Genomic DNA, 23,176 nt, shown 5'->3' with positions numbered 1-23,176 from the left:
CTCAGCTGCTGAGTCTCAGACATCTCTCATCCTGGACTAACCTTTTCTTCCCAGCTGTACCAAATCCAGGCAATGGTATCTTCCATCACTACGTAAGCATTTAAAGCCCTAGAAGAGCCTCTCTCTTACGTAACTGTGCCTCGGAGGAGGAAAATGAGGTGTTCGGCCCCAGCCAGTGTCTTTCTGAAGCCCAAGCCGCCGGCATTGCAGGCTGACCTGGGGCTGATGGACAGCGATTGCCTCTGAACTGTGATAGCACGAGTCTACTTGGGGAAAGGACCTGAGAAGGTCGTTCATTCACTGACAGTGCTATCTGCTGCCGATAATTAGGGATATCAATTGTACAGAGGCAGTCCCACCAATGCCACAGAATACACTCAAGCTTCTAAATCCCTGTGGCCTAACGATAGCTCATTTAGGCTTTCCTGAATGTTCACAGATCCTCTCGTGACCAAGAAAACTCTAAGATGACAGCTGAGAACTGAAAAGAGCAAAGTCATCCTTAAATCTTCTAAGTTAATTTAGTACAGTCAGGAATACGTGAAATGCTCCCCTCCTCAGAGAACCACTTGCTAAATGAATGGAACATGAGCGTGTCGTTGAATTAGTTCCCTGGCATTTTCCACCATCCTCCTAGGACAGCAGTGATTGACTTCAGATGACCAAGGTGGGGAGCAGTGGCCAGCAAGTGGGTGATGTTTAATGCTTTGCTTATAAAAAAGATGCTACAGATTTGCTGGAGCATATTTTTTAAAATATATTTTCCCTCTTTTAATATTCACCAGAACCACTGGAGCTAGAACAAGTAGATTTTTGAGTCAAATTCCAATCTTCTAACCGTAGAATTAAAATAGAGATCTATTTTAAACAGTTCAATCTCTTCCCTTAGGGCTGAGTGACACAAAGCAGGAGACAGGTGAATTAAGACAATCTGGTGAATGTTCCGGGGTGAATATTCCTCAGGGCAACAGGTGATCAGAGATGTGGGTTCAGTGCAGACTTCCTGTTGAGTGGCGTGAGCCAACACACAGCACCTCTGGCAAACCTTCAAGCCCAGAAGATACCACCTGAAGGTTATGATGCTCAGATGACTTTACGAGTTGCTTTTCTTGCCCCAGAGGAAGGAAGCAGGCTAGGTTAGATTTGGAAAATGGAGTTAAACTGTAGACATACAATAAGAATATGTAAGCATATGCTGTATGTAGAACAGAGGTGAATATGAGATTTAACTGCTGGTTTTTATACCAATAGCTACTGCCTGTCGAAAGGGTTGCAGCTACATGATATGTCAAACACTCTTTTAAACAGATTCCCATTCAGGAAGTGCCCTATTTTAGGAGGTGAATCTTCCAGCTCCCTAAATCAATGAGTATACAAGGAATTATAATTAAAAGGGGCAAAGCTCTGAGGACAGAGGTTTCATAGTCAACTCTCGAAGGCTAGATTAAAAGATTGGATTTAATCATAAATTATTGTCCCAAATCCCCAGCTTTGCCTCCGGTATATTTATAGTTAACTCTCGTGAAGGTTTTACAAGTGAGGAACTTCCTTGGCTAACTGAGTAAAAATGGGATTTATACATAAAATTAATCCTTTGTAACCTGTACTTTAAATCTCCTTTATCCAGACTACATGGGATCGTTTCTGTATGCACTACTAAAATAAAATTTGTGTATTTAATATCATAAGCAGAACATATAAAGATCATATTTGAGCGATGCGAATATCTTAGACACAATAAAGGAGATAAAGGAGGAAATTAAAAAACAATTCAATGAGCTGGAAATAGTTTTTTTCGAATTAGTGGTACTGTTTACTTCTAACTATGCTCCTCCGCTGCTTATTCCTGGCTCCTAAATAGGAAAAGAATTGTTGTGCTATGCATTACCGGAAATAACTGATACTATGACTGTTTGAACAACATGAACTAATTTAATTAATTTATCTATTACATCCTAAACTATTAAAAATTAAAACAATTCTGCTCTGAATTAAAGGACCGAGCTGCCTGCAGACATGTCTCACGAAGATTCTTCTCTTTCATGTTATTAATTCTTGTTATCAGTTCTGAAGAAAATCATTACAACCACTTTCCCAGGCCTATCTCTCCTCAGTTCCTGAAGTAACAGTCACCTTATTCTGCTCCGAAAAGCTGTCATACTTGTCATTTAGCACTGGGCCTGTAAAAGACAAAAAAGTGAAAAGTGTAATTATTTTGATTTTTTGGCATAGGTAAAACTTGAATAATCTTTTATTCCTTTTTTTTAAAGTCATATCCATTTATGAGTGTAAATTTAAGCTAACACTTGAACCCTGGTTTCAGATTTTTTTTTTTGTACTACTTACTTCAAATCACCTGATTCTGTACCTTTTGCTAATATACGTGACCAAATGATATGTGACCTGAGTGTGAGACCCTCCATTCTTTAATTGGATGAAATGGTCAAAGTGTCAAAACATAGTCCACTCACAAGAAATCTTTATAGGCTCAATGGGAATCAACAAGAGCCAAAGCTCGAAGAGACCATTTAAGTCCCGGCCATCGCCAGGGTGGATTAGCAAAGAGATCTATAAATAAAATTTCGAACGTTATCTGTACGGAGTAATAATTTTGAATTGTTCACATAGAGCCTAAAACTTAAGTTTTTAAGGGCCTCGCAGACATCATCTTTGATTTCTGCAGCATCTTAATAGGGTCTTAGGAGTCTGACATCCTGATTCTCAGCACATTCATCCTGAGCACAGATGGGAACACTAAGGTTAGTAGGCATCGTATTTATTCTGGTAATGCATTAAGCCATATTATTTTTTACTTCATTTTTATTTCATTTTCAAGGACCTCAGGTACATAGGACTGAATCGATCATGCATCAGACCAAGGTACACTACTACTAGCATTCATCTGAGGAAGGCCCTTGATTTATTACTTTTCTCCTCTTGCCCCATCTCCAATCCCATGTCCCTCCCTACCCTACCGGAAAAGTGTATAAAAGTATGTGCTGTCCTTCCAGTTTTACCATATGTAAGGGTACGCAATTATGAACAGGAATTTTGTCCCTGGAAACATACCCCAGAGAAGAGCTTGTACGCATTCGCAAGGAGCCATGTACCTATTTGTTTCTCACAGGGATGTTTGGGAGCAGCGAAGAGTTTGGAGCCACCTCCTCCCATCACTAAGTAAATAGATATGTAAAATATAGCTCGTGTACTAGGTAACAGTCAGAGGCAATGAATTCAATTCGCATATAGTAACGTGAAACGGAATGAGATCCAGACACAAAGAAACAATGCGAAGTATTTCTCAGATACATGTTTGTTTATCTCTCATTTTTAAGGAAAAACAAATTGGATGTAGTTTAAGAATGAAGGAAAGGAAGAAAAATAAAACATGTGAGGGTAAGAGAGTAATTAAACAAAGGGGCCGACAGATAGAAATGATTAACTACGCATCAACACAGTGCTAAGTTCTTTCCATTCATTCTTAATTCAACCTTACAATACCCTTACGAGGAAGATACTATCATTTCTTCTACTAAGAGTTGAGGCAAAGGAGGCTCGGAAAGGCCCAATATCTCACCTGAGGGTTCCTTGCAAGGCAGTGCAGATCCGGTTTACAAGTACAGGACACCTGGCTCAAGCCTCACCAGGCAGTTAGAAAATCACCCCGAGAGCAGAGTATGTGGTGGGATCCAGCCCGTTCCTTAGAAATTCTCCCATAGCTGGGTTACTCTGTTAGAATCCTATGCTCAGCTCTCGACTATCAATTATTTTTGTTTCCCGGATTCCCGGAAGTGGGTATTAAAGGGAGAAGACACAAGTATAACAGACATTGATAGATATAGTCTGCTCTGACAGATAAATACCCTTCCATCTGATTTACGCGTTACTGTTTCATTCATTTGGTTACCATCGAGTGACATCCAAGAAACAAAGAAGCCTAGGTGCACTGTTAAAATTTACCTGCTGGATGTGGACAACTAAGAAAATAGTTGCACAATGTGGTGACTCATCTGCGGTCATCGAGGTACCTGAAAACCCGGTTCGACTCCACCTGCCGCCTCTCTTTAAACTCCTTAGATTGTTCTCAATAGATTCTTAAGCTTCTGGCAGTATGCGCTCTGTTTCTTAGAAATATAAACTATCCTATAGTTGACCTTGAAAATATTAAAGAACAATGTTAATTAACCAGAATAATCAATTACATTTCCATAAGTTTTATGCGATGCTTCCAGGTTCCCAGAGATTACATTTAACAATGATGAAATTTCATGGAAATGTGTGTGTGTGTGTGTGTGTGTATGAAAACAAGCCACACATCTATCATTTATTTTCTTTATGATCGCTCTTGAAAGAGGTCTTTTGAGAGCACTAGCAGAGATGGCACGAAAACTGTTTCCTATCAACAAAAGAACAAGGAGAAAGACAGGCGGGGGGGACACCACAGACACCCCTGAATAATATAGCGCTTCACATTTTTCCATTAAATGCGTTCAGTATGCAACATAGAGAAAGAAACAGACCATTTAACAGGAAGCCACAATAAAAATTATGGTCTATTAATAATCTCATATAAGTCCTAAAAAGCTAAGGGAAAAAGAGAAATTTTGAGGATGTGGTGGAAGCGGGGGTCAAATTTGTCTTAGATGAACTTTGAGATTCACGTTTCCAGAAATACAAAAAGAATTGAATAGTAATAATAGAGGGCATATTTAACAATTTCTATCACTTGGAAATTTACTAATACCTATTATAAATACCTTTATGTTCTACTAAGAAGACTCTAATTAAAGAATTCCACGTGGAATCTATTTCTTCATGTACAGTAATGATTCTTTATGTTTTCAGGGTTACGAAACTCTTTAAAAATTTGATGAAAGTTACGAACCATCTCTTTTTCAAAATGTACACACATACAGGCATCCATTTACATAAAATTATAAGAATTCATAAATCTAAAACCCAAGGACTTAGATTAGAAAGACCAAATTGATAGGCTATATAGCAACTCAATCTAAATTTCCTCTACTGATTCTTTTTATAAAATTTTCTGAGAAACGTCTTGACATTCGCCAGTTTCGCAGATGCTCACATATTATAGAAAATGAAAACCAATCACCCTACTTCACGTAAGGTCCAATTTTGACGTAATTAGATTGTTTATTTTACTAGAGCTGCCACTGAATTCTGCATTATCATGTTAAAGCCATATGCTAACTTTATTTAATAAATACTCTCATAAACTCTGACTTCAATATGATGAAATGTAGGGGAAATAATTTCTTTACTCATAGAGACATAGGAGAGACTCATTCGCAAATTTGTCTGGTTCTCAAGTTCATGCTGTTAATTAATCTCCTACGGGGCTTCCTGACAAACATGCTTTAAGGCGTTAATGAAGCCTTCTAGACAAGCTCAACAGTCTAAGTCCTGCCTCATTTGAAAATAGCCTTCAAGGTGTTCATGCTGTCTGCCTTTTTGGCAATACCTGCCTCTCCCACCTCTTTACAAATCTGTAGATTCAGATGGGTCGTCACCAGCCCCCTGTCCACTCATCCTGAGTCCTCCCATCCTCATGGAAAAAAGGTCAATATAGCAGAAGTAGAGTTTCTCAGACGGTTACCAATCTGATTTACTCTTTTTCGGATAAAAACATTTGGTGAAGTGATCTTTTTAAGGCTATTATAATAATTATGTCCAGCAATCCTCTTACGGTTTATTTGAATCGAGGTAATTTTCGTCCATCCACATTCCCCGTCTGCTCTCCATCTTCTTGTGGCTGCTGTGTTGAGCTGTAAATCTAGTTTGGCTTCATGGACGATAATAAGCAAAGTGTCCTTGCTTTGTCTCCACTATAACTCAGCTGCAGATCATAGTACAAAACCTTGATTTTGTCTATAGACATGTGTTGGCCAGCTTGTGAGAATTTCAGTTGGTATTGTATACGAAAGTGGGTGGAGCTGCTATAATTTACATATACGTAACTGAATTTTTAAAAAATCTTTCTTTCAAGTGACTTCAATCCCTGATTCGTTTTCAATCGGGAAAAAGAGCGTCAGGTGCATGATCGTCCATGAGAACTGTATTTTGGCAGGCACAATTTATAGTTCGTTATCTTTCTTAGGGCGGTTTTTAAGAAGCAATTTCTATTATCTGTTAAACTGATGTGTTTCTTCTTTGACTTCCATACAAGTTTTATGCCTATTTTCAAATTCTTCAGGGCATTTTTTTTTCTATCGCTTTAAAGTATAAGGAACCGCATCTATCAGATTACAAAGTATGTTCTTGTCTTCAAAGTGAGTTAAGCCTATTTATTACCTGCTTCATAACAAGCAAGGAGCCCAGCAAATATCCAAAAAAAATGCCACAGTAAGGAACAGACCTTCATACTTATGTGGCTTTCCAGGGTCTTTCTGAGCCATCTTGGAATCCAGGACAAGCAACAATTTGTGGCTGTCAGCGCTGTCACCACCAGGTGACCCTCTCTGCTAAATCTGGGCAGGGAATGAGGGTCGGTCAGGTCCCTGAGCGTTCTGGGTTGAATAATGCCGCCCTCCCCCGACCAATTCATGTCCTCTTGGAACCTCAGAATGTAGCCTTATTTAGAAATAGTACCTTTGCAGAAGTCATTAGTTGAGACCAGGTCGTACTGGGTTAGAGTGGGCAGTAAATCCAACGACTTATGTCGTTGTAAGAAGAAAGGCAGAGACACACAGAAGAGGGAAGGGCTGGAGAGATGCAGCTACAGGCCAAGGTTTACTGGGAACCTCCAGAAACTAGGAAGAGGCCGGGCAAGCTTCTCTCCACCCTTCAGAGCAAGCGATGCCCTGTCGATGCCTTGATTTTAGACTTCTTGAGAATACGTTTCCGTCGTTCGTGAAAGCAGCCTTCGGAACGAACGCGCTGAGGGGCTTGAGAACGGTGTTATTGAAGAGGACGAAGAGAGTTAAGACAGTCCAGACGCTCAGGACTTTAAGCAGCTGGACTGTGGGCAGCGGGTGAGAAGGGTGACTGGGGAGCCAGGACACAGTGACCAGAGATGGGATGATCTCGTTTCAAACGAAAGGGTGACGACTACCGGGGTGGTGAGGAGAACCCGGATGTGGCTACGGCTGGGTTGGGGCTGCGGATGAAAGAGCAGACTTCAGGAAGGCACTGGCCCTGGGGGACCTCAGGAAGCTGTTAGTCGCCCCAGCCGCAGCAGCACACGCAGACACAGGACCACTGAGCCCAGCCTGGAGATTTCGCACATAGCTCAACAGTAGCAAATGGAAGAGTTTTTACTGTGGATTATGGAAAGTGGTTCTTTGCTGTGGGAAATTCAAGCTCAGGACCAGAGTCCAGATTTCATCCTGCTTTTGGGAGCACCATTTTACACTGGGACGCACAGGGGCCATGGCATCAACGAGACGTGAGTTCACATCCTGGCCCCAGCACTTTCCGGTTGCTCGGCTCTCATGTTTTAACAAAATGCTATGGCCCATGGTGTCCTCATTTAAAATGGGAGTAAAAAAAATACTCACTTTATAAAGTGGTCATGGGCATCAACTGAGGTAACATGTGTAAAGCAGGTAGCGTACGGAAGGTGATTGTGAAAAGTTAGTTTGGTCCTCTCCGTTTCTCACATCTAGGGCATTAAATAGTAATTGGTCTCTTCCTCTCTTTCACATATGTGTTCCTAAGAAACTAGGCACAGTATAATAGCCAAGGAAACGCAGAGATCATGTCTGGTCATTTATGCTTTTATGATAATAAAATTAATACACTATTTCTCTGGTCAAGAATATTTGCTGATCAAGAATAATTCTTTTCGGTAGGAACATTTAAGTTCTACTCCCTCAGCAAATTTCAATGATATGATACAATATATTAACTGTATTACATAATGTACATATATAATATACTGCACATTATAATATATAACATACTGTATTATATGTATATAATACAGTGACTCTCTCTACATAATATACTGTATTATACAGTATTATACTGTATTAACATACTGTATATAACATACTGTATTATATGTATATAATACAGTGACTCTCTCTACATAATATACTGTATTATACTGTATTATACAGTATATTATGTAGAGAGAGTCACTAAGTTTTACACTAGGTACATTATTAAAGGATAAATTATTTTTTAATGGTCAAGCTTACTACCTACTTACAAGCAGTCTTCCAGAGGCTGACGTCAGAGCCTGCTGGGGTGAAGAGCTGAACCCCTCGGGCTGCTCCCAGTGCCTCTCCTGGAGTTTAAGCACTGGCCAGCGGAGCACGGATTTTAACTGGCTCCTCGTACGCACGGCTCGGAGTGGCCCAAAACAGCTGGAACCAGATGTTCTACAGACGGGAGAGGCACCCGTTGAAACTTTACTCTTCTCTAGTTCTATGAAATCATAAATTCTTTCCAGACGAATACCTCTTCGCATAGACTTTTCTGGGCCGAAACTCTCATGGTTTAGAAAGTAATGATTTTCTAGTCTGGATTCAAACCAAGACCTAACGTCACAGCGTCTGCCGGGCTCGGCCACACTGGGCCTCCCTGTGTGTCCCCTGCACAAAGCCCCCTCCTTCCCCGCTCTTCAAAAGGATGAAACTAGCCTGAAACTTTCCTTCTAATTTTTTTTTGTTTTGCTTTGTTTAGAGTTTAGCTTTTCCCAGAGAAAGGCTTTACATGTTGATCCTGTAACAATTCAATCATGAAGGCGCTGCCGAGAACATTTGCTTTGCGGAGCTGGATGAAGTGAACGGTTATCACGTTTAGAATTCTGCTTTCTAGAAAAGAAAAGACAGAAAGAACAGAAAACGGAAGGGAGGAGAAAAAAGGAGGAGAAGAGGGAGAAGGGGAGGGGTCGGGGGAAAGGAAGGAAAAAAGGAAACTCTAACATGGGGGAGGGGTGGAGAATGTGGACGCGCTCCCCTTTCGGGGTGTTTGGCAAACAGGCTCACCCCCCTTTTGTGTTCCCTGGTCTAAACTCCTCACCCCTTTCTTCTTATCTACCAAAGGGTGAAATGCTGTGACCCATGACCTCTCAGCGCTTAAATGAACTCCTACAATTCATTCATCCTGTGCTTGCCGGAGAGTCTGCTTACAAGAAATTACGTCCAGGATGATAGCGGATAACATGTAAAATACATACCCAGTGTTTGTCACTGTCCTCGCAACTGCCCCTGGGGAGATGCCATTTTTATCTTTGAGAAAAAGGAGATCGAGAGAGATTCAGAAAGTCGCTAAAGCTCCTATAGGTAGCAGAACCAGTATCCAAACCCGGGCCGGCGATCCAGTACCCAAGCCTTGAACCACCCAGCCACACTGTCACCCCTGGCATGGAGAAAAGGAAATGAAAGAGTCTCTGCTGGCACAAACTGGCAGTGGCACGTGGGCCTCAGTCCCCGGGGACAGTGTCGTAAGGGCTTTGCGTTCATGCAAACGGTCTACCTTTATTCTTCATGTCCCCTTAGAAGGGAAGAGGTTTCCACTCCTCTTTTAAGGAGGAAAAGTGGTGGGGACACCCCTGCTTCTCCACCTCCTTCACTCACCTCTCCCCAGAGGACGAGGAGTGACCGTCCCGCGGGGGAGCCTGGGAGAGGAACCCAGGCACTCGGCTCCGCAGTGTGATGTCTCCTCCCCGCCTGTCCCCAACATACTCCTTTGTCTCGTCACATTTGTGGGTGACTATCCGGAGCGGTGTTCGGCCCTGGGGACGGGAGGCCCGCGCTGGCGCTGTCACAGGGACCCGGAGGGCGAGAACTTCTAGTTCTGTGGGAGCTCGGGCAGGCCCACTCGCTCACAGGTGTGACGCCGGATTTTCCAGTCCTTCCCATCCGTGAGAAAAATGATGGTTTAATCTCCATCTCTCTGTCTCTTCAGCCTCGGTGCTCAATTTCCTCGAGCCTCCATTTCCCCAGCCTCACAGTGGGACTCTAACGCCCACCTCATGGGACTGGTCCAGCGGTGGGATGAGGGGGACTGTGAATCTCTCTGTGCTTGGCGACATTCTGCTTCTTCACCCTTTTCTCCTCTCAGTCACGATCCAACTTTTAAGAACTGTTTTTAGTAAAGGAAGATAAATAGATCTGCCATTCTGTAATCCCTCATTGCAAAGATTTTATTTCATTTTTTTTTTTTTTTATAATATCTCATACATTCAGGCAATAAAACTAAATTGGTATAAATAAGAAGTGTCACTGAGCCGGTATCTTCTGTAGATTTGGTCTTTGTGTCTTAAATTTCCAAATGAATTTATCCCATTGGAAGCATCTAGTGTAATTGTTTTCAGCAGTATATAATTTTTTAATTGCGTGATTAGATTATAATGATTAGGCTCTTGAAAGGAGCCGCAAAATAGAAATTTGAACACGTACAATAAGTTAAACCGTTCACACTTCAAAATTACTCTTTCAGCTTCAATTCAGTGTTCTATATTTTTTAAAGAAAGTGAGACAGAAATAAAATATCTTAGGACTTGAGGAAAACTCACTATCATCCAAATTTCATAAATCTATTCTTTCACGTTTGTCCTGATGAGACAGCTAAAATTTCAGCCCACGGAGGCAGTGAATGCCTTTCCCCAGCGGGCCCACGAGTCAATGTCTTCTCGTGTAGAAAGATGGCAAAAACAATCCATCGACCAATGAGAAGTGAACATTTCTCACTGATGTGCAGGAGGGCTCTCCTTCCCTTTGGGAGTGAAAGCGACAAACTGGTATGTGACGTTGGAAGCAACAGGTAGCCAGCCCAGTGAGCAGATCCTTCCTTGCAGCTCTGCCTTTAGGCTCAGCACTTCGGGGGTTATCTGCCAACGCAGAAGACGCTGCTGGCAGGGCACCTGGAGGACAGGGTTACAGAGGCTGTGGCTCGGGATGGGACGAAGTGTCGAGTGGAGCTTCGTGGAGGCAGAACTCAGTAGGGCAGGTGCGGGGAGGGTTCCTCTTGATTCCTGGCTCCAAACTGGGATTCAGAGATGTCCGCAGTAATGGGACATGATGCAGATCCCAGCCGAGCATCACGCCAGACATGTTTTGCTTCCCCCTCTTGGGTGCAGACCGTGGCGAATGCTGGCCCTCTCCAGCCTGGACTTGCTCGGTGTTGAATTGTCTGCCTTTCTTTCACCTTTAGATTTCTTTTCACATTGGCCCCAGAATTAGGAAGAGAGAAATAACATAAAGCAGCTCAGAGTGTTTCCTTGAATTCTGGGGGATTAGGCACACTGAGCTGATGCCGGAAAACAGTCTGTCAGGAGAGATACTCGCCGGCTTGTTCCTTCTGTACCCTCCGTCCATCTTTGTTTCCCAAATTCAATTCTACTTTTCAGAAAGAGCCGCAGAAGTGTGGCCCTTCTCTCACCCCCATTGGTTTAGGGAGCAGAAAAAAGAGAATTGAACAGGAACAGGGAGTGGTCGTGAAGTTTCAAATCCTATCCCTTTGTACTCCTATTCCTGATTTTAAAGATTGCTAACTCAGTGTTTACCTGTCCTTCCTATAGTGGCTCAAGAAGTTATGTCTGCCATAACGTTTGGACAGCCATCAGGGCTGGGGTTTGAAATAAAGTAAAGATGCCATTTGCATTTTTTTTAAAGAGAGGAATAAGCTACAGGTATCTTTAATACACAGTGTTTCAAGTGTGAGTTCCTTATTCCATTATGAAGAAGCTTCAATATCTAGTTTTATTTGGTAATTAATGAAAAATAATGTGAGACCGTGTAAAGGTTATCTGCCATCTATTTAAATGACCGCCTTTGAGATTGCTAATTAAACCAATTTGCTGGGGCGGTATTGTCATTGAATGTCACCTGCCTAGAATGTGGCTTAGCTTACCGTAATCAGACAGAGAGACCTACAACTCATAAGCAGGTACAAAGCTAGTGGCATCATATTTCTTTTCGAGTTAAATTTATCCAACATTTCGAGAGCATAATAGAAAAGATATACTTTCAACTAAGACAAAAATTAGCACACGCTAGCAGAAACGTTGGCCTTTGTGAGTCCTGGGTTTAGCAAGATGAGGACTTGACCTCTAGGACTCGGCAGTGGGTTGAGGAGGAAGGGTTAATGGAGGAAGCCACGGCTGATTTTATACCTGGTCAAAGATAGTTCTTCTTGGGAAAGAAAGGCATGGTTAGGCCTAGTATTGGAGGAAGAATTAGGATCTGTGGCAAATCTAATGATGACACGTGCTTATATCATATTTTATGCAAACATTAAGGCAATCGATGGAAAATAATCAAGTGGTGTCACCTTCGTCTTCCGCTAACATTCCCAGACTCCCTACGGGAACAGTGGTGACAATTGGAGTTTAGCGGCCCGTTCCGCCAGTCATTTCCACTCATCGGTGTGATAGTATTTGGCTGTTTCTTCCTCCCCCCATCCCACTCCCCACAAAAAGAGATAACCCCTCACAGAGGAAACCCTGTTAGCTGCTGAGGGGCTTGGTGTGAAGATTTCAATATTATGGAATAAAATAAATTGTTGTATCGTCCTGTGTCTTAGACATTCAAATGTTTCAAGTCATACCTTAATAATAGTGACGAGGTATTACGAAAATTCCCTTGGTTTCCTTTGCAAAAGGAACCTAAGCCTTTCCGAGGCTCTGACTGGTATGGTTGCTAAAGAGACTAAAATGGCATTAGTTTGGGAGGCTCCTGGCTGTTTCCTTCCAGAAATATCATGTAGCCCTACCCACACACTTCCTGCCCTAGTCCCAGTTCGGGACGCTGAGTGCATGACACCTGGCAAAGGTAGGTGAGCTGTTAGACTATAACCCACATTTTAGTTTGCATAACTCAACTCTCCTTACCCACCTCCCCTCAGAACCTCAACGGGTGTAATTTCCTGAGCTGCAGTATTATCCTAGCCTCAGTGTGTCATTTTCTTTCTCGTTTCTCGTTCTTCGCTGTTGGAGCTCAGCAATTAAATGATAGACAACTTGAATTTTTCGTAATGGGACTACCAGCCATGAAAACGCTGACTCGTGTCTTAAAAAGAAATTAAAATAGGCTCAATACACTGTGTCTTTCTATTCTTCTTCACAAAATATCTTAGTCTGAAATTAAAATAGGCTCAATACATTGTGTCTTTCTATTCTTCTTCACAAAATATCTTAGTCTGATATAAGCGACGTATTGTAGAGCAATGTTCGTCAAACTTTAGCATGCTGCATGGCTTAAAATCATTTGGAGAACTTATTTAAACCCAGACTGCTGGGCCCAGGCCTGGGTTTCTGACTCAGAAGGTGTGGGTTGGGACCCAAGGATTTGCATTTCTAATTGATTTCCAAGTAAAGCTGCCAGTCCAAGAGAATCCCAGTTGTAGCAAAAAGGCCAGACAACTGTGAGGCGGGGCTAGGGTGACTAACTCATCCTGGTTTGCCTGGGACTTTCCCAGGTTTCGTACCGAAAGTCCCACATTCTAGCGACTCCTTCAGTTTGGGGCAAAACAGGACAGTCAGTCACTCGAGGCGAGGCCAAAAATATTTCTAGTTTGGACAGAAATTTTGTAGTTCTTAATACTTCCAATAACCATTTTCAGATTTGCTGTGTTATGACTTTAGATGATCGGAGGGATTTTTTTTTAAATCACTGGGTTTAAGATACTCCATGCATCTAATATTCATACTCCTGGAAATGGTCTCACGGTATTCTGTAATAGCAGCAATGAGCCCTAAGGCCCCAAAGCTCTGTGAGGCACCATGTTAGCAGTTTGCATATATTATATCTAATTCCTACAACAGTACAGCGTATTAGAAATTACAGCTAATGCAGATGGGAAGCTGCTCACAGCAGTTACAGGTGACACAGCTGGTTACCCTGCAGCTGGGCTTTGAGCCCAGATCCTTCTGGCTCCAAAGCTTGTCTTCTCTCCCTTACGATGATCTCAGTGATTATTTGTTGTTTCTAGGGTTTAACATTTGCCATTTGCCATCACTCAATTGGTATAGACGTTCAAAGCCAGTCATATGACGTGTGCACTAAATCTCAAAATACAGTGCATGCCACCATGTAAACACTGCTGTCTCCTCCTACGGGGACAAAGGGTCTACAGACGGGCCTTCCTCAATCAGGAACAAACCGACAGAAGCAAGAAAAGAGATAATTATGCTTTTTAAACTAAAAAAATTGTTAGCAAAAAGCATTCATTGTCATATTGAATTATTTCACCTGTATAAGGCACAGTGTCATAGAGAAGAAAATTTGAAGGAATACGCCTAAATATAATGTGATCTTTATCAATCTCTTTATCACATTTCAACAGTTATGTCATTATTTATTGCCAAAAAAAAAAAGACCAAGCCTTTCTCTTCTCCTCGGGGGCGTTTTCAGTTCATCACGTGGACCTGCCGATGAGTCAAGTCTCACGTCCTTGTCCTGCGAGACCTCCAACAGCTGGATGAAATTCTCTCCGCGGTTTCTCCAGCCCCGTCCTTCCTACGAGAAGGCGACCAGCTTCCATCCTTCCACCTGCTCGGTCTCAGGAATAGCTCCTTCTCTTTTGAAGAAAAGCCCTTTGCTCATCCTTTGGGACATTTCAAACTTTTTTTTTTTTAAGATGAGGAAAAGAAAACCTGTCTCTTTTCCCCTGGGCTCCTTGCCTTGGTCATTTCATTCCGACCTTGCCCACCCACTAAACGCACCTGGTGAATCCCCTCCCTGCGCCCTGTGTTCAGCGCCTCGCGGTGAGCGCACGGCTGTGACCGTGCAAATCTTCACTTGTTTAAAATGCCTTTGGCTCTTCGCTTTGTCCTGGCTTCACACTGGCCTTGTACTCACTTCTTTTCTTGGCTTCTCCCTCCACCTTCACACACCTGCGCGCCCACTCCCTTAATCATTACGCCCTTCGGACATCAGATTTTGGGCAGCATCAAACAGTCTTAGGAACAAAGCCTCAGGTCTGTTGACCACAGAAACAGTTTCGGTCAAACCAAAGATAACATCTTGACCTCAGCTGCGTTTCAGCTCCACACCCATGAAGGAGGACTGATCCCACAGGCCACCTCCCCTCGAGACCAAACAGAATGACGCCATGACTGACCTCAGGTCTTGATCAATGACCAGCTGCCTCGTACGCTAACCCTGACCATTGCCATGGCCCACGACCCGAACTCCCTCAGCCGCCATGGCTAATAATCTTGCCCCTGCATAACCCGTTCCCTAGGGGCATCTGGGAGCCAGCCTTTGAGCGCTAGCTCACCTTGGTGCCATTTCCTTAAATAAACGTTTCCTTTCTTTGCTGCAAACCCCTGCTTAGACCTGGTTTGGCGCTGATGCCCACAGACAAATAAATCTCCTTTTATTTCAGTAAAATCAAAATCGGTTCTTTGCTTCATCTGCAGATTTCGTGACTTCAGAAGGGCCCTCTTCGCATTTTTGTTACTTTAAATATATTTAGGTTCATCAGAATGTTGGGGGACTTGCTTCATTATTTCCTTGCACAGGATGTTCTCCGTTCTCAGAATCTTCCCGTATATGTGTGAGCATTATGGTCCATGACTTCACAGTCACCGTTTTTTCTTTCTTGATTTCCATGAAACACAATTACTTAAATTGTTTAGTTTTGTTTCTAACCGTGAGAAAATGAAAGTTATGCAGGGGAAAGCTCTTCAAGAGTCCTATCTCCTGTGAGCCTACTCCCGTCAAGGGCGAACACCTACGATCCCCTCCTCCCAGGAGGATATACTCACGTGAGACGGGCCCAAAGACACCCGCTCAGAGCAGAAAATCCAAAGAGAAAAAATAGCTTCTCTGACCCCAAAGCAGAGTTTGTGGGGTGTTAACTGATCACTCCCAGCATCACCTCAAGCCTACGGCCTTCTTGGCTCTGAGCCTGGGTCATCGCCTACCTCACTTGTGTGACGCGGTCTTACCCGTGATCGGTGTCCCCAGGAGCGGCTGGCTCAATCTTTGCCCGTAGTTCATGATGTGAGCTGATTACCACGTGACTTTTGATTTTCCCGCAAATCTTGGATGAAAGAGGAAGGTGAAACTATGCACGGTCATGCCCAAAGTGAGGTCTGTGCTCGCGAGACTTTCAAAGTATGAGAACACAGCTGGAGAGGAGACGGGTGACAGGGGTACCTGAGTCCAACGAACACAGCAACCTCCATTGTTCCTGGCTCAGCAAATAGCAACCGCAGAATCTTCTCCTTAGGCCAGCATTTCAAAGTCAAATGTCTTGAACCAGACGCCAGGCAAAGAGGCAACAGTTGTTTTGTTTTATTTTTTTCATAATCAAATAAGAAGGATTATTAACAGAAAACAGACTAAGCCTAAAGGCCCAACATCATAAAAGGTTTTTACTTAACACGTGTCTCAGTAACAAAGTAAAAATGTCCTAACAACATTCAGCATTTCAAATTCAGATAATTGTGGAAACTGTAAGAAACCAGCAACAAACAGGTTTTTTGTCGTTGTTGTTTTGTTTTTATAAAATGCAAAATGCCTTTTGCTGTTGGCTCGTATGATCAAAATGCCCCTTTTTTTGGCAAAGACAGCAAGCAGATGCTATTTTAAACTCAAAACTGAACCAGATATGAGCTGCTGCTGGTTTCTTCCTCGTTAGGGCATAAACCAGCAGAACCCCCCAGGCTCTGGGCCTGCCTCGGGTCATTTCCCGACCACAAAGCAAGAATTTCAGAGGCAAGGACACGGGGCAGCTTCAACATCTTTGTTTTAGACCATCAAGGGCACGGCTTTACATCCGAAGTTATGGTTGGCAAGTTCCAAGGAATATGATCTTTTAGCCAATAACCACCCCATCTCGGTATCGTCCCAAAAGGTTGTAATAGCAGACACAAGTTTGTCAATCAGGTTTGCAAAATATACAACTTCTCCCCCAACACTTCTTTCTGAAAAAAAAAAAAATAGTTTTTTCCAGGAAGCAAGGAATTGCAACCGAGAAATGGTTTGTTTCTAGCCTGTGAGCAGCATGCAGAAACAGTATTTCAATTAAAATACCAGTTTGGTGATATCTGTTTAATCGTTAACAGATTATACTTTCTGGGTTGAATAACTGAAGATGACCCAGAAAGTTAAATAACTTAGATTACCTAGAAAGTTAAATAAGGAGAGTTTGGTTCAGAAACACAGATTAGAAAATTAGACTAATTAATCATTTAATTTTCCAAACTATATTCAGAAAGTCGAAGATTATTTAATCTGGCCTGTGCTAAAGTTTGTATTTCACTATGCAGGAAGAGAAATGCTTTGCTAAGCAAATTAGCAATCGTGTAGTAAAATTATATAGCGCATTTCAACCTACTAGAAAGAATAACAATAGACATAACTATTTTCTTTTTTGTGCTTTATTTCTATTGAATTTGAATGGAAGAGGGAGAATATAATGTTTTAACACTGAAGATATTTTTTGCATAGTAATTCATGTGACTTTCTTACACGACAGCAAGAGGATGAAACAATATGTTTAGAAAGACAAACAACAGGATGTTTGTAGAGACTCAAAAAACTGCCGGAAGTTTTGGTTTCAACATTTCACTTCTCAGTCTAGTTTTTTTTATTTCTGTATTTCAAAATTAAATTTCGTTACTTTCAATAAGTGTGGACATAATTACATTACGATTACAGTCAATTTGATGAAGGAAAGCACCAAATCTAATATGACAAGGACTACGTCCTTGAATCAGCAGTGCTGTATCAAACTATTTTTTCTCAGGACTAAAGACTTTCCCCTTTTTACTGTCTGGCTGGTACGATTTCCTTTTGGGGAGCCAAAAAGCAAACAGAGTTGTTTCCCAGCTTTAGCAGCAGGACACTTTCTAATAACGATCCACAGTGAGAATCAAGAGCCAGGTTAGGTGGACCAGGAACCAAGTAGCTCAACACCCAGACACCAAGAACCCACTGAGTCCAGAAAACACAGCTGGTCTCCACTAACAAGACCAGGGCCAACAGTCTTGCATCTGACCCAGCCAAGAAAACACAAGAAACAATCGTGCTTAAGCACAAGGCAGCTATATAATTGATTGTCCAAACGGGCACACTCTTGAGAGCGAAAGATGTTATTAATAATTATGGCAAGACAAAAAGTGTAGATCAAGCCTGTTCCAGGCAAGATAGGACTTACGGTCACCCAGTTAGAAGCCATACAGAGCTTTGCAGCTTTCAGATCATAAAAACATGGAGCGGAGAGAATCATCCACCCAAAACTTTCATTTCGCAGGTAGAGCAGCAATGGTATAAGGCTATGAAGAAGGCTTTCTCAAAGGTTGGAAGCAAGTTACTGGCAGAATCAGGACTAGAACTAGAATTTCCTGCTCCCGCCCAGCGTTCTCCTAGGGTACTACATACGTGCATAGCATTTTATCCTCTTCCAAGCCTGGTCAGAGCCTCAAGGAGCCCCACGGCCCCCAGGCCATAGCATTCGGGAATATAAACAGTTCATAGCAACAATAACAAAGAGCATTTTCCTGGTTTTTTCTCTACCTGTGATTTCAGAAATTTCATTTCTGCTTTAAATCCCCATTAAACAGCTCGAGGAGTGTCCTGGGGCCACGGCACGGCACGGCTGCTCATGAATGAAGCCCTCCCTGCATCGTGCGAGGTCACCGTGAGCTGGGGCTCCAAGGTCAGAGCTGGCTCCTCCTTGTTTGTCATTGGGGAAGCTTGGAACGCAACATTTAACCTCTCTTAATTTTTTTTTTTATTATTAAAAAATGAGATTACTTTCTGGAATTGTGACTATTACGTGAAATAATATAGAGTCGGTTCTTACTATTTCTGGTGGTTCTGTCCTGTAAATCACCATCAACACCGAACAAGCCGAAACCAATCTACCGTCCTAGGGGGGCTTCAAAGCCAGGTTCTTGAGAGTCTCGGTCACATTTTTGCCAATTGGTCAATATTTAACCTTGTTTTATATGTGTTTCTGTTTAAAGACCCCTTATTTAGTATATAGGATTGATTCGTTAATATCAAATTCATAGCCAACGGCACCCTAACTCAGGCTGGAACAAAGCTTATCTAACACGTATATTTTCCCCCTAGAGCAGATCACAGCTTTTTTGTGCTCAGAAACATGAGACAGTACTGTCACATTACACTTGGGGGCCACTTCAAACAGTGAGATCACCAACAAAAAGCACGAAACTGTGAAAACCATGGCACCGCATAGACCCCAAGAAGGACACTTGTTTACGGCATGAGAGCCGAAACTTGAAGACACAGTGTGTCACCCCGTTGGACCTCAGCCGGGATCACACATGCGTGTCAGGGGACTCAAATTTCTCTCTGCTCTGTGAAGACCACAAAAGCTCTGTGAGTACTAATTTTGGAGTCACAAATAAATTTTAGCAAGTAGGTGAATATAGAATCCACAAATAATGAAGATGGTCTACATTCAAGAGCTTAGCACAGTACTGAGATGGGACCCCCAATAAATGCTAGCTATTGCAGTCCTTAAGTGATTATTGTTAGGGGAAGCCCCCTGCCAAGGCCTAAGACACAGAGAGGCCACCTTCCACAATTCCTGGGGACCGCAGTGCTACCTACTGTCACCGTCAACCAGAAGAGATGCTTTCTTCTTTAAGACAAACAGTAGACTAGTCTAGCCCACTGCTCAAGCCTCGTATCCCACAGAGGACAAGCGTCGTGAGTTTTTCCCAAGTGGCACCAACAGCCGTCAGGTAACGGACTCCCGGTCAGCCCACTTTCCAGGTTCTCTAGGGTCACACCCCTCCGAATCCTTAGGTGAACCTCGTGGGGCTCTAACTCAGACACCCTTTCCCCGTCCTGGGCCTTATTTCTCCGCAGTTGACCCTCTTGAGGTGTTTACATATTCCATATGCAAATGCATGACCCCCAGAAAGAATTAACAACCCACGTGATCAAACGAATTCCACACAGTCGAGTGCTTCCCATTCCTCTCACTGAAGGTACACGGTCTGTTTTCTCTTCCTTTCCTTTTCCTTCGTTTCGGTTTGGTTTGGCTTTATTTCTCAAGTTCGCCGTTAGCTCTGTCTGTGGCCTCGCACGCTCTCCCGCTCCGGGAGCTCGCTCTGGACGTGGAGTTCATTCCTCCTCTGGCTGCCCCCAAGGTTTCTCTCTCCCCGTCCTCTCTGACTCCCCCACTTCTGGCCTGCTCACGGTCTCAAATTCCAAACACTCCCTCCTCCAGCCGATCTGCCTGCGGCTCTTTCTATAATTGAGCTTGTTGCTCTCCCCTGGCTGTGTCCTCACTTCCCAGAACGGCCTCCTCCCTGTGCGCTTCCTCCCCTGCGGCCTTCAGACAGGGTCATCTTCTCTGGGGCAGGCCCAGACTGTCGCCTTTCCTCAGCAGGGGGGCGTCTTCCCCTGTCCCCTTCTTCCTGTGCCCTTTGTTGAGCTCTGGTCACATTCTTGGTTCCCCGCTTCCCCTTCCTCTGTGATCTCTGTCTGAAACCCATCACGTTTGACGCATGAGATTTGTAGGTTTGGATTGTGCAAAAAAAAATTGGATCGTCTGAAAATAGACGGGTCCTCGAACAGTCTACGCACCTCCCTGGCGGAACGGCTCGTCATTACACAGGCTCGGAATCAGCGTGGGTCGCATTCGCCCTCTGAACGGCAGCTCCAGCGGGCCCGCTCGCTGCCACCGCCCGCCAAGTGCGTTTGACGCATGAGATTTGTAGGTTTGGATTGTGCAAAAAAAAATTGGATCGTCTGAAAATAGACGGGTCCTCGAACAGTCTACGCACCTCCCTGGCGGAACGGCTCGTCATTACACAGGCTCGGAATCAGCGTGGGTCGCATTCGCCCTCTGAACGGCAGCTCCAGCGGGCCCGCTCGCTGCCACCGCCAGCCAAGTGCGCGCCGAAGCCTCCTCCCCAAGAGCTGATACCGTTATTCACAGTTCTGGAGTTTTAAATATTATGGCTAAACGTTAACTTGCTCTGCAGGTGAACACTGTGATCCTTGCTGCTTCGGATTTCCACACCCTGCCCCGCTTACCCAGCCCCCCCGCACTCCCCGTTATACTCTGCCAGCTGCCAGCTCGGGCCGCCAAGGGTGGCCTGAAACATCGGTCCAATGACCTCGCCCGTCCTCCTTGTCCCATCTCCTGGTCTCGGCCCTGTCCATTCTTTCTTCACACGGTCCCTGAGCATTTCTCTGCACCAAGCACTGTTCCAGGCATTGAGGGTAGGCCAATAAAACGATGATCCACGCCCTCTTAGTACACTCAAACAACATAAATAGCGAATTTTTGTTATGTAGACAAATGAGGTTTGTCTACATAACAGATCATCTACAAAAAGTAGAGTATCTGGTACATTAAATGGTCCTCGGGAGAAAAGGAGGGGCGGAGCCAGGCGGGGGAGTCGGGCAGGCGCAGGTCCAGGGGGGTCTCGGTTCAGAGAGTGGCCAGGTAGACGTCACTGAGAAGGGATCAGGGACGCGGAAATTCGAAGGAGGTGAGCGAGGAGGCCACGCGGACACGCGGGGCTTGTCCAGGCCGGGAGGGCAGCCAGCGCTGAGGCCCTAAGGCGGGGTGTGAACAGCAAGGAGCCCCACGCTGCAGAGCGCAGAGCCGAGGGGAGCGTCTTGGAGCCGACGGACCTCGGGCCACCTCGGGCCGTCAGCCCCGCTGACCTCACTGGCTGGGGCCGTGCCCTCTGCAGCTCTCCCGTTCCAGTCGCATCTGCATCCTTGGCTTCCCCGTGTGGCTGATTTCCGACACTTTCTCCAGGTTACACCTCCTGCCAAGGTACCGTTTCTAACCTGATGGCTCACCAACATCTCACACTCTGTATGCACTAGATCGGCTTTCTCCCAAGCCAGTTTTTCTGGGTTCCATTAATGAAAATTCTATTTTTTTTTTTTTTTGGCCATTGTATTTTAAAATCTCATTATTATCATCATCCTCCTTGGCTAACCAGTGTCTAAGTGCTCTTAAATTTATCTCCGTAAAAGGAAGCTTCACGCGGGATCACACGTCCAAGGCAACCGTCATTTTGACTAGAGTTTGCCAAGTCACATTCAGACCTCTATAAGATCATACAAGCCACTAAAACTCTGATTACCAGTGTTATCTCATGATGAGTCCGGCAAATCAGGAATTATTATTCTTATTATTTCTTAATCTTAGCATCATTTAAGAGTTTATAATAAAGGGCGATTCCAAGGTGTCAACTAGACAAGGTCACTGTAGTTTAATAAAAATACACAGAACAATGGGTTGTGGGTGGCAAGGTCTTTATTCGGTGCCAGAACATTCGGGTCCTGCTCTTTGCTGGGCCTTCCCTGGCATTCGTTTATCATCACTGAGGCTGCTTTGCAGCTCCTGCCTGGCACTATAATTCAGCAGTTTATCTCAGATCCCCTCAGAAAAGAATTCAAGGAATGAGTGAAATTCCTGGAAGTAACCCATCGACCTTCCAGCCCGTTGACAGACTGCACAGCTTGGAAGCCTGTGAAACTCACTGCCAGTTTCCACTGGCGCCGTCCGGTTTTCAAACGAGAAAGCCATCATCCACCGCCATCATGGGGTACAGGCTGCATTTACTTCTTTCCAGGCATCATTATTTTCCTGGCACTTCTTTGGGACAAAATGAGGGGTGATGGCCTGCCCTGCCTGCCTCCCCAATCCGCGCTCTCCTTCCCTCCTTCCCTAACTCTGCCTCTCTCCCGAGAAGCCATTACACAGCCTGCCTTTAGACAGACAGAAACAGACATGGCTAAGACACGGCTGCTCCCTCTTGACAAGTGGGTGCCATTCCGCCCTCGTGGGGCGCCTCCCTTCTTGCAGTGCATAATGCATTCTCCATTCCTGTTTGCCGACTGTCTACTCTGCTTTCTTTGGGGAGGGAAAGGCACGCTCTAGGGAGGGTCCATGCCCCCTGCGTGCCACACAAGCTCTGGCTCTTTGGCAAAGATTCAAAACCAGCAGTGGGCCTAAGTCGGTGTCAGCAGCAGCGTCTTCGTGCAGGGCAGGTGAGGGCGGCCCAAGTGACAATGGCCCGAAGCCCGATCAGACAAGTGCTGGGCTCGCTTGCAAGGCTGACCCCTCAGCAGACACACTTAAGGTGTTTCTACAGGTCTTAATGTTGGGGTTTAGGAGCTGGAGGAGTCTGAAGACAGTTCAGAGACTAATGAAGAAAGGGAAGGGAACAGGGTTTGGACAGAAATAAGGCCAGAGGGTCTGCTCCCTCCCCAGGCAGCTCCTGACTCCCATGGAAAAGACA

At 44.2% G+C, this 23,176-nt stretch overlaps 1 long non-coding RNA gene across 1 annotated transcript; it reads right to left on the bottom strand.

The window, feature by feature from the left end:
* Nucleotides 1-638: 638 nt before the first annotated feature.
* On the bottom strand, nt 639-20,578 carry LOC112482177. Its single transcript, XR_003047228.1, has 4 exons — nt 9,549-20,578; nt 9,149-9,200; nt 3,961-4,154; nt 639-2,180 (listed from the first exon to the last, which is right to left on the bottom strand). It is a non-coding gene; the product is annotated as an uncharacterized LOC112482177 (long non-coding RNA).
* Nucleotides 20,579-23,176: the final 2,598 nt, after the last annotated feature.

The sequence above is a fragment of the Pteropus alecto genome, unplaced genomic scaffold (assembly GCF_000325575.1).
Source record: "Pteropus alecto unplaced genomic scaffold, ASM32557v1 scaffold35, whole genome shotgun sequence".
Taxonomy (NCBI): domain Eukaryota; kingdom Metazoa; phylum Chordata; class Mammalia; order Chiroptera; family Pteropodidae; genus Pteropus; species Pteropus alecto.
Note: the sequence above shows the minus strand (reverse complement) of the source record. Positions and strands in the feature narration are given on the sequence as shown.